The 16762-nt window shown below is 48.2% G+C and overlaps 1 protein-coding gene across 4 annotated transcripts in view; it reads right to left on the reverse strand.

Moving 5' to 3' along the window:
• The window catches only part of LOC139056302 (zinc finger protein castor homolog 1-like), a 599701-nt gene that overhangs the window by 175671 nt on the left and 407268 nt on the right, over positions 1-16762 (reverse strand). Inside the window, exon 1 of one of the 4 annotated variants that reach the window (XM_070534444.1) lies at positions 8575-9404. The exons of the other annotated variants lie outside the window; for them this stretch is intronic. The gene's annotated coding sequence lies outside the window, so the exon portion shown is untranslated. Of the gene's footprint in view, positions 1-8574; positions 9405-16762 lie in introns of those variants that run through there. 4 annotated transcript variants of the gene reach the window in all.

Consider the following 16762-nt stretch of genomic DNA (forward strand, 5'->3'; position numbering starts at 1 on the left):
AACTTCTGACACAAATTTTCCACCAAGCAAATGCAAGCTTGCGTCAGAAACACGAGACGTGAGGACAGTTCGTAGTCACGAGCTAACTTCGATGTGCGCTGTTGTGAATTAAGTTTAATCGGATGGGCGTTCTTCCTTGAAGTCTGCAACCCGTTCGGCAACCTCCTCTAGGCTTTTTCCAACGCTGACATTTATACTTATTCGAAAAGTTCGAGGAAATTACGATACGATAGAGTAAATAGAAAGATAAGATGCTGTAAATTAACAGTGTTCCTGATTCCTTAAGCCAAAGAATGAAGGTACTACTCCATCGCGTCACATTTTGAGTAATTGCACTTGTGCAATCGAACTGTAATGCTAACCACCGCGTAAGAAGTCGTTTTGTTCGTTTTCTTCATTTGGAACAAATACAGCTAGTTTAACAACAACCCCACTCAATCACTGGACACGTCAGGCTTTGTCAATGAGGGCCAGCAACCTTCTAGGCATTCACTTTCGACGCGAGCACGCTATTGAAAACGCAAAACAGCGTAATGCCATGAATTGAAAACGACATGCAAAGTTAGAGCGCCTTCGTGCCCCACGATGGGAGCGCGATAAGCGAGCGCGTGAGCGTTTGGTCGCCGACGTATAAAGAAGTCGGTGCGGCAGCGCCACCCCTCGCTCTTAAAAAAAAAAAAAAGTCGCCTTACAAAATAAGGCTGCTCCGACTTTTTTTCTCGAAGCTTACAACCCGCGTTTCCTTTTTTCTTTGTGTGTGTGTGTTTTTCTTTATCAGTAAGGGTTAGACCACAATCACAGATCTGCCATCCTGTAAATATACACACACAGACACTGCGACCTGCCGAGATCTTATACTTTCGAAGAAAAAGCTCATCCCTCGGGTTCAGCCGCCTCTCATTGAGCGAGTCCATCGCAGGACATTTGCATCGCGTGAGTCGTTAGTACCTGCACTGCATTGGACCCTTCAGCCTGCCTTCTTTCTTTTCCTTCTTTTTTTTTCTTTTATTTCCTTTTTCCTTCTTTCTTTTCCTTCCGCGCATTTTATCTTTTCTGTCCTTTTGCAATCTTCAGACACACTCCGCGGGGTTCCGATAAACAGTCGGTTAGTACACCATAAATCTGGAAATTCTTGTTTTCCGCTCGTGGCGGCGAAATCGATATGCGAAATGCGAGCTTTTGCCGCTGCTTTATTTTCTCGTTGGTTTCCTTGACCTTTGCCGCGCCTGTCTCGCGCATAACTCAATCTGGTTTTCAAAGAAAGTGCGACGGTGCGACCGACTCAACGTGGCGTCTTGGAAAACTGCGAGTCGGGAGAGAGGCTCGCGCCCTTAACGAAAATCGATGTTCTCCGCACGCCAGTTTATTTTGTATTTCTTTTTCTCTATGTATATCGTATAAGGTGCCGAGATGGAGAAGGACCGTTCCGAACGGAAAACGAAATTTGACGCGGACAAAAAAAATAAAAGTAAGAGAAATAGTCTCGGGTGGGAAGCTTTATCACGATAGCAGAGGACGTTAACTTGTGGAGACCGGCGAAACCGCGGTGAGTCACATGCGTCAGTCCGGAAAACAACATCCATAAGCAGCGCCTCGGAGCTGTCGTTCGCTTATGCATATCTACAGCCGGCCATTAAGGCTTGCGGGACACGAGATTTGCGAAAAAGTGGGGGGGGGGGGGGGGGAGGCCGCGTGAAAGACCGATTCCTCGACGAGTATACCTAATCCACCGCTGTCTTAAAGCTCTCGTCGTGGTAGCTCAGTGCATGGCTATGGCGTTGCACTGACCTACCGTGCACTATAAAGAAACCCAAGGGGTCAAAATTATTCCGGAGCCCTCAGCTCTGCCGTGTGTCATAATGAACTATGCAGTTTCTAGATGCTAGACAGCACAAATTAACTCTTCCTTATTTTGTCGCAGAAGCATACTGGTAGTGTTCGTAGTGGGCTCAAGGGCAACTATAGTAAAATGTATGTTCGTTGCGCTATGACAAACCCGCTTAACCCAAAGATCAGAGGGAACGGGGCTGAGATTAAAAAAAGAAATGAATATCTACAATAAGAGCCGAGTTGAGGATACGCACCCCCCAACTTGCAGCTAATTTAACAAGAAAAAAAAAATCTACAGACGCACTCTCCGGAGCATTCTTCTCGAAGTTACTTTGAAGCCATGTGCAGCGGGAGAGAGGACTACTGTCATCATGGCGCCAGCAAAACAGATGCGCACGCACTTTGTACGTGGCGCAATCGGTCGGCGCATAAACTTGAATTCAATGTTTCACATTGTATCACAGCGTTTGTGACCTATACCTAATCATCCATTAAATTAGAAGCGTCATGCCTCAACTGAGCAAAAATTCCCATTGCCCGCGGTAGTCTCACCCGGTGAAATTTCGTGGATGACGATACGTACGTACTTTTCCTTCCTTGTAATGAGTAAATGTTTAGCTCAATGTCTAACTCGCATGCTTCGAGTTGATGGCGCGGCCGAAGTGGCCAGGCAGCCAAAATTCACGGCGTGCTACGTCCGACGTCGAGCGTACTGTAACTTGGACCTTACAGCAATGGCACGGCTTGACCAAAGTTTCATCGTGTTCTTCGACAGTTTCTTTTTCCTCAACCATGCAGTGGCGGGGGTGAGCCTGAGGCTGAGAAAGGAGGCCTGGAAACGATGGAGTAACGGAAAGGTTTTTCTTATTGCATTTTTCGTTTCTCATCTTAGAGAAGAGAAGAGAAAGCAAGGGGAGGGAAGGCAGGGAGGTCAACCAGAACAGCATCCGGTTTGCTACCCTACACTGGGGGTGGGGAAAAGGGGAATAGAAAGGGGAAGAAAGGGAGAGAGTCAGCACTGAGTACATGTGGGAGGGACACCTTACACAATGACACTATAAGCGGTCTCTTAAGCCCGTGCACTTTAAGTACCGCACTAGTGCACGTATCGCTTTTCGAGCCAGTGACGGTTGCGGCCACGGTCCGAGTATCTTTGAGTCGGTGAACGGTCTCGAGTCTAGTCTGTGTAAAGTTGCCCGCAGAGAGAGACGTTGGACATCGTAGCGAGGGCATTCTCATCTTAGAACAACTATTAATCTTACGCTGTCTCCAGCTGCCCGGTTCTTGGACCATCCCACTTAGTGGACACGCGCCATAGAAGAAGGTCCTCCTCCTCATCCTCCTCCGCCTCATCATCATCATCATATGAAAGGGCGGACAGAGCGAACTGAAGTTGCGAGTTTTTAACTTTCACTGTGAAAGACCGAGGTTAGGCATGATGGAAATTGCTACCAGGCTCAAACAATGGTCGATACTTTGGAACTCTACAATTTCTCGGGTAAGGAAATGCAGCGTCTCAGAATATTAGCTCGCGAATAAATAAAAAAAAATGAAGGAGGACTATCGATTCTCCGAACGTGCCAAGCTAAACACTCGGCATGTATCGGCGGCGGTAGCAGCAGCAATCAAAAGAAGGAAAAAAAAAAGTAAGAATAATAATAACCGTCGCCATCACGTTCCGCACCTACCGCCGGAACTGTCGACTTGATTAATGGCTCTGGAAAAAAAGATGCCGCATACGGGGAAAAAGGAAAAGAGCTTCGCCAAAGCAAGCAGAATGCGGAAACCGCTTGTCGTCAACATAAAGCTGTGGTTTTACGGCTAAACTAATGGACACCGGGGTTGGGGAAACTGATGTAGTCGCTGACGCCAGCGAGACGCTTTCGACCCGGTCGCTCCATTATCGAGCCGAGAGGCAAGCATAATTTGCAACTGTCTTTCCATGTTTGTCCATCGTGAGTCAGCCGTCGAGCTCGATTGCCACAATAGGAGGAGGTTGACGCACTGTACAGGCTGCTCCGACTATGCGAGTGAAGCAAACCTTTCGAGTTAGAACGTTTATGTATAAAACCCAGTCGTCAGTGCTTTGCGAGTAACCGTTATCTGGCTAATCAGTCATTGAAAGAGTTGAACGAAGGAAAAGTCAGAGAGAATAACCGTGAAAGAATCCGGTTCGCTACCCTGCACGAGGGAACCGGGAAATAAGTCTAAAGATAAATGAAGGGAGAAATGTCGGTTCAGAAATGGAAATCGGCGCAGAAGGCTCTGAGGTGGCGCATGTCACTCAGCCTATCTCGCAGGAACGTATATTAATAGCAGAAAGCAAAGTAAGGCTGCAGCTGCCTTTAACAGATAAGTACGTCGTGATCACTGTTTTCACAGTACGTGGCTGTCTGCTGTGTCGGGGATGACGTTGTACATGCACTGTTAGCAGGGCAGACTTGGTCGGTAATTGCACCTTCTTAAGCGTCTCTTTCCGTCTCCCGAATATGCATCGTCATAAGGTTGTCTATTTAGTATCTCGCAAGAAATGCGAGTAGAATGCGCGACACCTACTAGCAGACTGTGTGCGGTCATTCCATGAAATCGAACCGTTTCACATTCTCGTAAGGCAACCCTTTTCTTCTGTCTAGCACATCTAACGCTGGTACAAATCACTTGCCTCCACGTGGGCAGATGCAGTCATAATCAGTTAAAGCAACCAATAATAACCACTAAAGCAACTAAGTCATCGAGTAAGTTATATATGTAACGTGATGCATGCTCCTTTATTGCCTGAGGTTTTCAGTGAGAAAGACGCAGACAGCGCTGACCACGTTTTGTATCCGTAGAGCTATGTTTTACGTCTATGTGCAGTTTTTACAGCCCACCTTAATAAAAGCAAAGAAAGGAAGTATGAACACAATGCAGAGATATAAGATGGCGCAGATCTCACTGTTATTGTTGATGCTTTCCTTTCCTGAGCGAAAAGCCAGAGAAGGAACCACACAATAGTCGCGGCGTTTCGGAAAAGCTGCATTTCAGCCGATTAAGGCTCAATTTGCAGCAATAGAAATCTACCCCATGGCCATTAAATAAATAATCACTAAGTTTGCTTGTGAGCGTCGTTAAACAATCAGCAAAGCACACGGAATAGACGTCGGAAGCTATAGGATGTGGTAATGGTAGCAACAAACAGTTGATCCTAGTACAGAGTAGTCAGCCCGCCTATACACTGGCTAACCCCTCCCTCCCCCCCCCCCGCCTCCCCTGACTTTCCCTTTCCTCTTCCTATCCTCTTAGGTGCCATAACCATGAAACTTATACTATCTCAAATTTCTTCATAAATGATCATCACATTCCGCATGCAATACTATGTACGTGTTTCCCATCTAGAGCCTGCTGGCGTGAATGTGTTAACAGATCTCTAGGCATATCTCTAGACATAAAAAGAAATGCAAAAAGGCAAAGGCCACAAAGGCGCTGCTGCGTTCCTTGAAATGCGCCAGCCTGTATGTCTGACTGTGACTGACTCAGCGATGAACGCTTGTGTGCATAATAGTTCAAAGTGTGAACTTCTGTCCTTCTACCCTTTCCATCCGCTTCCCGCTTTCCCCAGTGCAGGGTAGCCTATCGGGCTCAACCTGGTTAACCTCCCTGCCTTTCCCATATGACTCTCTCACTCTCTCTCTCTACAAAAAGGAAGGCGGTCTGAAAATGCCTGTAAAATGGGTTTCGCGATGTGGTCAGGGCTGGTGAGAATGCGGTAGTGTTAGGTGTAACATACACAGGTGTTAGTGGAGAAGAGAGAAGTAAAAAGAAAGCTGGGGGACAGGGGAGGGGAATGTATTACCGCAGCAGATGTTCCACGAAATGACTGAAAGCTGTTTCCTGCCACGTTAAACATTTTCCCTTTGCGTCGTCCTTTCTTTTGTTTGTTGCTCTTGACATTTATTTTTATGATAAAATCCGGTAAAAGCTGACTGCTGCTACGTACGCGTAGAGGACCACGTCGTGATCGATGGTTTCGTGCGTTCCATAGCAACGTCGGCAAATGAGGTGCAGATCTTTAAAAGAGACTAAAATGTGACTCGGCAGCCGGGGAAGTTTCTTTGGAAATTGTTCTAAATCTAGACGCAAGTAAAGATAAAAAAGAAATGAAATGACGCCTGACTATCGTGTAAAGAGCAAGGCGCAATAGAGCGGGACAGAAGAACACGGACGACAGGACCGGCGCCGGTGCTGTCATTTGTGTTCTTCTTCTGTCCTGGTCTTTACACATTCAAGCATGAACCAACTAGCCCAAGCTAGAGTTTTGCTTGACTATCGTCGTTGCTCGTTCACTACCAGGTGAAATTTAGCCTTTGTCGGGGGTTCTAACTGTCTTCCGGGCAAGATTTCCCGCACTTGTAATTTAATTTTCGTCGCCACAAGTTGCTTGACCCGTTTGACTCCTGGCCACATCTCCCAGGTGTATGCGTGTGTGATGGAATGAAAGGGAATAACAGCAGCAGCTATACTCTACCGTTAATCAAGAAGATTTTTCGCCGTTGTTTATCAACTGCGACCACTAAGGGAAAGCTTTACTGCTGTAGAATTAGCAGTTGCTTCCAGTGCGAAGAAAGAAAGAAAGAAAGAAAGAAAGAAAGAAAGAAAGAAAGAAAGAAAGAAAGAAAGAAAGAAAGAAAGAAAGGTTCATATTTTCGCATTTGACAACTCGGGGGGAATAACGCCTGACAGTTTAGTATCGTACGAACTAATTTTTAAATACGGGCGCCACGCCTGAAGAAATGTTCATTATTAGAAGCAACTTGAAACGTAAGGACTAGCCTCTGACACAAGACACGTAAGAGCCAAAGTAAAACCTTTCTTGGTCACCGTGGAAAAGTACACGCACATAATTTGCGCACGCAGGGCCTACACGAACATGCCATACTTCCTTGCCGCTATAGACCTGATCATCATGCTAAAGCAACATTAAATATAAGGAACAAGAATAACGAACGTATGTTGTACGGCTCAGTTTCTTGTACTCCGGTTCTTCGTCGAGCAACGTTTATCTTCTCGAATTTCTTCCTCGAGACCTCTGCAACATGAATGTGCTAAGGAATTTAGTTATTCGAACACACACGCTGCAAATTGGAAGGGGAAAAAATACAATGTGGACTGTTAACCTACTATGTGCACGCGTTACTATCGGTCTGTGAGCGTGCTTGATCTAGTACTTTTGTAGAACGAGAGGTAGTTGGCACCACCACGAATTCGCCGACATGTCTTTTCATACGCATGCGCTTACTAAAGAAAAAGAGATAATAAAGCACACGCCCAAGCCGAAACACCTAACCATATGGGCAATGCTTAACGACGAAGTGCTGAAATACAATACTACTCTCATTAAATATCGTTATGCTGATCACACAGTGAGAACAACGTGGCATAGCGTAAGAAGTGCACGAGCACGACAGCGTGCACGTAACGGCATTACGGTGTGGTGGTGTCTGGCTTGCGACGCAGGGAGAAAAACAAGAACGAAAATTCCTCAGAACGAAGCCGAGAACGAATCATTGAGTCGACTGGGCAGTTGCGCAATCAATATTTTTCGACACAATGAAGCTTGAAGCCGCGGTCGCGGCACTGTGAGATTTCACAATTTCGTTCTCCCTCCTGGGAGGTAAATGCCAGCAGCCGCCTTCGCAGTACCGCCGCGCGGGCGACTGCTCTTCACGGCCACGCCGGGACAGGGTGACGTAGCGCAGACGGCTGCGCATCGCCCGAGTTTGACGGCGGAAGACGGAAACTCGTGAGCACCGCTTTTTGTTCATATAATCCTTCTCTTTTAAATTGCACTTGGCTGCCTTGCGCTTGGCTGCGAACTGCTCAGCTGAAATGTTTCACTTCTCCAATCATCAACCTTCAGTGAACAAGTTAAGCTGCGAGAAGGCGGAGAAAAATTGTGTTTCATGCCAGCATTTCCAATTTATAAGAAATCAATGGAGGAGTGAATCAATCAAACAATCGCTAACACTGCTATGCAGCGAAGCCTTCTAGCCACCGCCCCCCCTCCCTTCTATTTAGGATTTTTTTCATGAAAACGTTAGCGATGATCCAGACTGAAAACGTTTCCCCTGGTGTTTGGCCACATTGCCATTCTATCGTTGAGAATCGTCAACGTGAGGAACAATGATTCATCTACTCGGCCAGAAACGGTATTGATGGCGATCAAAAGTACGCAGCACACGGTGCCGGTCGTGTTCTATAGCTCTGGTCCAACAGCAATGATCGGAGACAGGTGGAGATGTTTCTCTGTCTCAACATTCAAGGCAACAGATGAGAACTGAACGAAGTGATGGTCGATCTCGACGCCGAGCTGCCAACTAAACTACCGCTAATGAGTGTGCAGGCGATTGAAAAGCGTAGAACGCGCGACTCCGGTAATGTTCTACGTAGTTTTGGTTCTACAAAATAAGGATCCTTAGACATGTACAAGTGCATTTCTGTCTTGACAGTAAAAGCAACAGATCAGGACGGAGCGAAGTGAAGTCGGCGAGACGTAGTGGGAAGACACGAGAGTATAGATGAAGAATGAATGGAGTAGACTGGTCGTTTGGGCTGCGCCCGCGTCATTCACGATGAAAAAGGAGTCTGAGGAGCACTGGAAAGTGCGATGCGGGTGGCACGCTCCGAAAGGAAGATAACGCGCGACACATCGCGGTCGCGCGGCGAGACCCCCCCTTCGCCTTCCTTGTTCGGCACGGTTCGACTCACCTCGGTATCCCGTGCGAGTGGACTTGCAGTAATCCCACGCTGCCGCGCCGCTGGTCACAGTCGTCGAAGGTGACGGCAGCACATCCGGCGTCGCCGCCGCGACAGGCAACAAGCACGAACACGAGCCGCTGTTGTGGTCGACGAGAGAGCACGGGAACCGCGAGATCACAAACGAGCACCGAGCAGGCGACAGTGAGTGCAGCCGACGGAAGCCGTTAGGGGCCGACTTGTTCAGCGCCGTTGTCGTCGTAGTCGTCGCGGCAGTTGATGTCGTCGCAGAAAATTTTGCACGAGAAACGGTGTCGTTGACGGCCGGGGCAAAAGGAGCGACGGATCCTCGCGCGGTGACTTTAGCCGATGTCGTCGATGACTTCCTCGCTCGCGTCGCCACCGGAGCGATCCGCAGTCCCATCATGCCGGGCTACACACCGGTAGAATGCGAGGCGCGCGATTCGAAGGCGTGTAGATTGAAATGTGTCCACGGGTCGGCGACGATTTCTTCGGTGGAGAGGCAACGGTGACAACCACCACGAACAGGATGGCGAGATAAAACACGGATACGCCGATCTCTCACGGTGGTGGCAAATAAAAAAAAAAGAAGGCCCAAAAAGAAAGAACAGAAGGGGGCGAAAGCACACTTTCCGTGGAACGATACACCACACACGCGCGCGCGAGCGCACGCACACAGTGTTCGCGCCGCGCGCACGCGACCACGATGCACGGGGAGAGGCCGGGAGCGCGAACGGCCTGCGGTGGCAGCGATCGGGAAGAGAAGTGAAGAGGAGATCGGGGCGGCTGCGGCGCCGCTCGGGTCGGAAGCGCGCCGGCCGAGTCTTTGCCGCCGCTGACGGAGCGCGACTCGAAGCGCTGCGCCGTGCCGCGTACAGGCGCGCCTAGTTCGCCGCGCGGCCGCGACGTGCCGCTGCCTCCTCGAGAGGGGTGGGCGAGAGGGGAGGCGGCGCGCCCGCTCTGCGGAGGAGGGCACGAGACAACCACGACGACGGGAAAGGACGCGCGCGTCACACTCGCAAGCCGCTCGCTGAATCGCCTCTGCCGCTGTTGCCGCCGTTGCTTCTCTCTACGTGGCGACGCGATTAAAGGCGAGGGGAGGCGAGCGGGTCGAAATAAGAAAAAAAGATAAAGGGGGGGAATTGAGAGCGAGCGAGAAGCAAGACAAAAAAAAAAATGTACGAGGAGGAAAATGAAATCTTGAAGAGGAGGAGATTGGGAGAGAAGGGAGAAAGTAAATAGTGGCAGTCGCGAGGGGGGGAGGAAGGACGGGGATTGTCGAGGGTAAAAAACATGAAAAGAAGTGTATGCGTGAATATATGATGAGGAAACAACAAAAACGATGTCTGCGCAGAAGAACAAGAATGCGAGGAACCATAAACAGGCACCCTCCTTCAGACGCTATAAAAGTGTACAAGGACGGGTGAATTGAAACTGGAGACTCCGCTCTGCTCCCAGACCCTGTTAGTCTTTTCCTTTATGAGGGCGCCATCCTCAATACAGCACTAACGCCCGCGTCTTGCCGCCCGTGTATCTTTTTTATATCGAAAAAGAAACGAAAAAAAGATTACGTGCCTTAAGCCTGTCATATTCGCAGGCACGCTGCGGGCAAACCTCGCCAGATTCAAAAGTCGACTGGTGCGCTACATAAACGCCATACTGCCAGAAAGAAAGAAGAAAATAAAGAAAGAATATCTTTCTCGTAAATCAGTGCGCACTTCGATTCCAGAGAACACAGCTTGAAAGCGTGCTGGCAAAAATCCAACGTCATTTCAGTTACGCTTCAGTGAATAGTTGTATGGCTCGTAGCCAAGTCTGGCCAGGGCTCCGGTATTGGATTGGCGATGTCGCCCGGTCCGGTGAGCTGACACGAGGTGAGGGCAGGTTTTGCGCGAGACATTCTGGCACATCGGCCTCTGACGTGATTTGTGCAGAAAGCTACGAGAACAGCGATCCGACCCTTGAAGAGAAGAGAATATTTCATTACCATCTCAAACAGCGTGTCGTCATCAGCCAGATGCGCAGCCGTGTGCATTCGTTAACCTTCTGTCTCGTTATTATGTGTTTGCGCGAGAACGCCCTGTGTGGACGCATTACGCTGGTGCGTATACTGCGCGTATAGGGCACATCCCCCTTACTGAACAATGTGCATACATTTAGTGCATGGTCGCCTGCCATTTACCTCTCCCTTTCGCGCCTGCAGTGAAAAGTGGCGGGCTATAGACATGATCTTCACGACGAACTGTCCTCGTTTCCCACCATCAAAACTTCCATTGTCGTTCTTTAACTCTCTGCCTCGACGCAGTATAGCCAACTGTGCGCCACCGTGTAACTTCCACACCTTTCCCCCGTTGTAAAGCACAATCATTCGATGCAGTACGACTACAAGTTAGTATGTGTCTGGGACGCTATTAGCCAACGTGAGATAAGCTGACGCTTGGCAAAAGACTACAGAAAAAAAGAAAAGAAAAAGAGGGCTGTGCTCGGTGGCAACCTATAGTGAAAGAAATCAGTACAAACTCCGCCCATGAAAGAAAACTGCAGCAGCTCTCCGGGCATCCGAAACATGTGCAGTTCCCGAAAGACGCCCAATATTGAAAGTTTAGTCTCCGAGGTCGCGAGCATGAGACAACGAGCTAGCACAAGCGTCAGAACGTCGTTCACTGGCGTCGCTGTTGTTTACGTGCATTGCGCGGGTGACGTCATCTCTATGTTTCCGTTTCCAAGAATAAGAGCAATGTCGCGTTCAGGCCTAGAAGGTTACCGAGCAGTAGCAAGCGAGACAGCAACGAAGCAACGAAAGACACATTGTATAGACGTCTTTACTATTATTCTATTAACCTTTTTTTTGTCACTTAGGAATAACGAGCTTACTTTGGTAACGCTGTATGATGGCGAAATGAGAAGCAGTTCGAGCCTGGCGGCTTATGTACACGATCGCAAAATCAGGAGTAGTTCGCTGAACAAGAAATATCGAGAAATCAGACTTTCTAAAATTGCATGAAAAGTTTGTCGGATGCCTAAACATTCCGCGCAGAAAATTTAACGGCCTGCTTCGACGCTTGAATGACTCTAGAGTTGAATGACTTTACGTTAATTAGCTATCTGAAAAATAGTTGAATGCGCTTCGAGTTTGCAGTGGAGGCGTTTAAGAGGATTAACAGACAGTTCCCGCGATCCGCTTTGCTTGCCCAAGCAAAATCTATATTCCAGTGTAATCACAACAAGAAATCCCATACCGCTATCTTCAATCCAGCACCTTTTCATTGTATTATCAGCCTCTGGACGCTCTGCAGAATGAAATTAATCCTCCTGCACAGACTCTAGAGCTTCGAACCGCCAGTAGTTTATCGGTAGCTGTATGTAATACACGCTCCAAGCTGCAGCAGCTGCTCTCGCATGCGCACTGACCCACATACTTATGGCGGCCACTGCACGCGGGCGCAATGGTAAGTGGGTACTCTCGAAAAAAAAAATGGAAGAAAAATATGAAAAGTGTGAGCGTTAATTGCGTTCATTGTGAGGTCAGAGGGCCTCAATTTCTAGGGCACAATCAATTAGGCACTCTCAGGTTAACAAACGCTGATGAATGTGCATAAGCAAACTGGACGCCTACAGATGGAAGTACAGCTTTGGCCACGGATTCGTAGAAAAAAGGAAAAGAAGGAGGAGCGGGAGGGATTATAAAATGAATATGAAGAAGGGAAACGTTCGCTCCACCTCTTGACGACCTGCGGGGTCAAGTTCGTGATTCTTGTTTTACCACAGCGCTGCCTCGGCGAAGAGCCGAGTGCCCCCTTTGTTATATATATATTCAAAGATTCCTTTCGTAATTAGCAGAAATTCTTGTGAAGGCCCCAAGTTGCGTCGTTCTTTGGGGTGCCTTTACCCTAATTGCATCAGTCGAAGAAGGAACGGCAAAGAACCATTTTTCTTTCTACTCGGGCAATAAATATATAGGCACCCATTTAGGTGGAGGAGGGGGAGGGGGGGGGGGTGTATATACCCGTTGCCGGCATAGTTGTATTGCTGTTGTTGTTTAACGGCGAGCGTATGAGAGAAAATGGAAAAGCATTTTTTTTTTTTTTTGCGGGACCGGCGGTGTAAGTAGGGTGGTGCAAATAAGAGCAACGTTCAAGGATTGCCTTTTGACGCCATCGTTCGCCTTGTTTTCGTATTTCCTTGGATACTCGCCTGTGACAACGTGGGCTAGATGGACGAAACGGTTGCACACACGACCGGCTTAAAGAGTAACTAGAACGAAAGTGTCTTCTTCGGACGCTTAGGTCGATATGAGTTATGCGCACCAGTATTAAAGCTCAGTGCCTCACTCACTCACTCACTCACTCACTCACTCACTCACTCACTCACTCACTCACTCACTCACTCACTCACTCACTCACTCACTCACTCACTCACTCACTCACTCACTCACTCACTCACTCACTCACTCACTCACTCACTCACTCACTCACTCACACACTCACTCGTTCGTTCGTTCTTTCGTTTATTCATTCTTTGATTCATTCATTCGGCTATAAGATAGCCACGGATACAGGTCCACAGTGGCGGCATTCTGCAACCAGCTGAATAGCACTTAGACGATGTTATATATATATGTATGTATGAATGTAATTTTTCTTTTTCCTCTTTGCTTTACAATATACGGAAGTGCTATTTTCGCTTGCCTGTCATTGCTATTTGTAGATTTCTTGCTGCTCAACCTACCGAGCATGCGCGATGTCTTTCAGCATACCAGTATGAATGCGACTCCTCGTTATCAATATCCCGTTGTTATCATTATGTTCTGTACAGCTTTTGCGGCTCAGCGAATATCCGTATTTTAAAATATATTGAAATTTTGTAATGCTTTTTTCGTTGGAATGCTCTGTACGGCTTGTGCGGATCATGGAATATGTCTATTGCAATGTATTGAATTCTTGTAATGATTTTTGCTGTTAATTTTTGTTTTGTTCATCTGTATATCGCACTGTCCACTCCTGCCCAAGGCCTAAGACTAAGGCCGGCAGTATCCTGTAAATAAATAAATAAATAAATAAAATACCCGCGGCGTAGTAAGGCATTACAGTGTAGGCCTAGTATAGACATCAAAGAGCAAAGAAGGAACGTTTCTACGTAATACTGCTTCTAAATGGCGGCGCCTGAAACAAAAACGAAAATCGTCAACGCGCGAGTCGCAAGAAAAAGGCAAACACGGAAAAGAGCGCACGCACACCGTTTCCGCACCGTATACGCGTATATTACGCGCGCTCCCTGTTTTTCATCTGCCTTCTCTCACGCACCACCGCCGTCGTTTTGCCGGCGTTGATCGCCTCCGCTGTAGAGGAAGTGAGGTCATCAAAGACAAAGCGCGGCCGTTTTATTTAAATCTGCTATCGACTCGTCTGGCGCGTGTTGTTGTCTTTGCACGCGGTTGCTATAGAAGCCGGCTGCTGGCAGACCGGGTACTGCCCACTGTGTACTCTGCAGCTGCCCCCGAACTGCTGCTGCTGCTGCTTTTAGTTGCACCTAGCTCCCCGGGTATTTGTTTGTTACGATGCAGAAGGCAACAAAAAGACTAACGGAGAAGGGTAAAACTAAGCCCACGGGCGTCTGCTGTCGAGAGTAGGCTGGTACGATCTCAACGGTGGCGCAGGTGTAGTTGTTGTGTAGTTGCATCAAACGATCGTATCGTCCCCGCTTGTTCACTTGCGAATCTGACGGCGCGTATTTGACGTGCACTGTAACTGTGCAATGGAAATGAAAATAGTGAACTGAAACACTGCGAGTTAGCCATCGTAATGACGAGATTTCCTTGTTAAGGGTGAATCTTTAAACGAGTTTCTGACGATACTGTGCTGACCCGCCGATATTTTTTTTTAAACAACACTTATATGTGAAGTGCCGCGTGGTTGTTTCAACTAACTTGTAGCGAGGACTTCGGAGACGTGTAGCAAGAGAAGCTGGGAGGTCGGCGGAACGACATGAAATATCGTTTAACATCTTGAAATTTAATTTCAGTTCCGTCGATCGTTATTTTTTCTTTGACCACGACAATTATATAGAGTAGAGAGTAGTACGCGTGGCCAACAACTTTAATACAGAAAGCTGCAAGAAGACTCTTCAAAGAACTTACAATAGCTCCTTTCGGCTTGTTTTGAGATAGATTAGAGATACATGATATGATCATATTGAACAAAATGAGCAGGTACGGCTTCTGACTGTAGGCAAAATACTCCAAGCAACTGGCCAACTGCAATAGAGAAACTATGCCGGTTGGTCATGGGCACGTCGTTAATGCGTGATCCAGTGTCACAGTATACGCCTGAATACACTGCGTTTAATTCACTTCTATGGACACTCTAGGCAAATTATCTCCGTTACCGTGATGTTCCGTATACATCTATGCATGTATGCTACATGCCCATCGATACCGTATATGCAAGATAGATGCTACATTATTGAAACGACATAGTTGCTCAAACACCGTCCCGGCTTTTGTCTGATAATTCCTCAGAACTATTTACAATTAATGGTTGCGCGCAAACAACAGTCGTTAAACATTCGATTCACCGCGCATGCCTTTTATCTTAATTCTTCGCAGAGAATTAAAAAACGCTGAACAATATCACTGCTCGCGACCTGAAAGTGATGTTATTTAACTGGCGCCGCTCTTTACGCACAGCTCTGTGACGCCGGTGCGATGCCATTACAGGGTCTGCAGGGCGTGCTAAAGCATTTAAGGATGGCAAAAATTTTGATGCACCCGCGTATGTCGCATCCTCATATAGCTGTGTCCGCTTATAGTTATAACGTCGTCCGAAGAGTTCGAGCGCAACGCTAAACCTGGCTATCAATGTGAATTCTCCTCCGGGAGAAGCTGCCGATCTTCTTTTTTCTTTCCTTTTCTTCTTCTTTTTTGAGCTTGCGCTCGAGCTAAAGTAATTTTTCTATGCGAAAGCTTGTCCCGCGACATTAAACGTTTGATGCCCCCCCACGCATTGCAAGTTACAAATAAATCAAAACGCGAAACTGTGCAGTACACGTACCAACTCACACGAGGCGTTGAATAACCCCACCTGCGCATCTCCTATATATAAGAAAACGTCTCCTCCCCCTTCCCATCGCACCTGCACGATCTCGCATAACTCGTGCGTCAGTGGTCCGAGCCAGTATTGGCAGTTCGACGCCGATTTTACGTTCACCTGCATCAGGGGAGGAGGTGAGCGTCCTGACAATTAGGTTACGGCTCGCGTTCGAACGCATCGCACTTTCGCCACGGCTTCGGTCAGGCATCGGTGACCCGTCGCAGTAGCGCAGGAAACGGGTTCTTTCTCGCAGAACGCGGCTGCAGTGGGGTGAAGAGAGCACCTGCTCCGGGGGCAGACGCTTGTCGCGGCAGTGAGTGCCGCCGCGCTCATTTCTTTGCCTATTTTTGGTGTCTATGTTTGTTTGTCTGTTGGTTTGTTTTTTTTGTTTGTTCCTGCTTCTCGCGGATCCCGAACGTCCTACAGTAGGCTCAGCGGCGGGCCGCTAAAACAACCCCGCGCAGAAACCTTCCAAGCCTAGAAAAACAAAAAAAAAACAAAAAAAAGAAGAAAAGAAAAGAAAGCGGCGCTAAATGCACTCCCTCGCACCGTCCTTGATGGAGACGAAAAATGAGCAAACACGACAAACATACACGCTCGTTCCGCGTTGGCGGACTCCTGCGTTCTCGATTGTTCCGTTTGCATGCTTCTCGCCAACAGCACGTGCCTCCACCTTTATGGTCCATCGTCGTTTTTACATACACGCCCCGCCGTCGGGCGCTGCTTCCTCGACGATACGCGCTTTCTTTCTGTCTTCCGCCGCCGCCGATGCTGGCTTCGCTCGCATAACGACGACCACGGCGGCGAGCGAGCACCTGGCGCGGCAGCGGAGTGTGAGAAGAGTTTTGGCGAAAACCGTTTCAACGGACCGCTGATTCGCTCAACGGTTGTCTCCTCACTTCCGCGCGCCTCTTTTATTCGTTCATTTTTGTCCCCCCTTCTACGCACTCTCTCTGTGTCGGGCCCCTGCATGCTACGTGCCTTTGCCGCGACGTGGTGGCCGCCGTGACGATGACGAGACGTTTCGGTTCGCGGCGGTGGCGTAGTCGTCGGCGTGCATGCGGCATGGTATACGTGCGCGAAGCAGGAAG

The sequence above is a fragment of the Dermacentor albipictus genome, chromosome 2 (assembly GCF_038994185.2).
Source record: "Dermacentor albipictus isolate Rhodes 1998 colony chromosome 2, USDA_Dalb.pri_finalv2, whole genome shotgun sequence".
Taxonomy (NCBI): Eukaryota; Metazoa; Arthropoda; class Arachnida; order Ixodida; family Ixodidae; genus Dermacentor; species Dermacentor albipictus.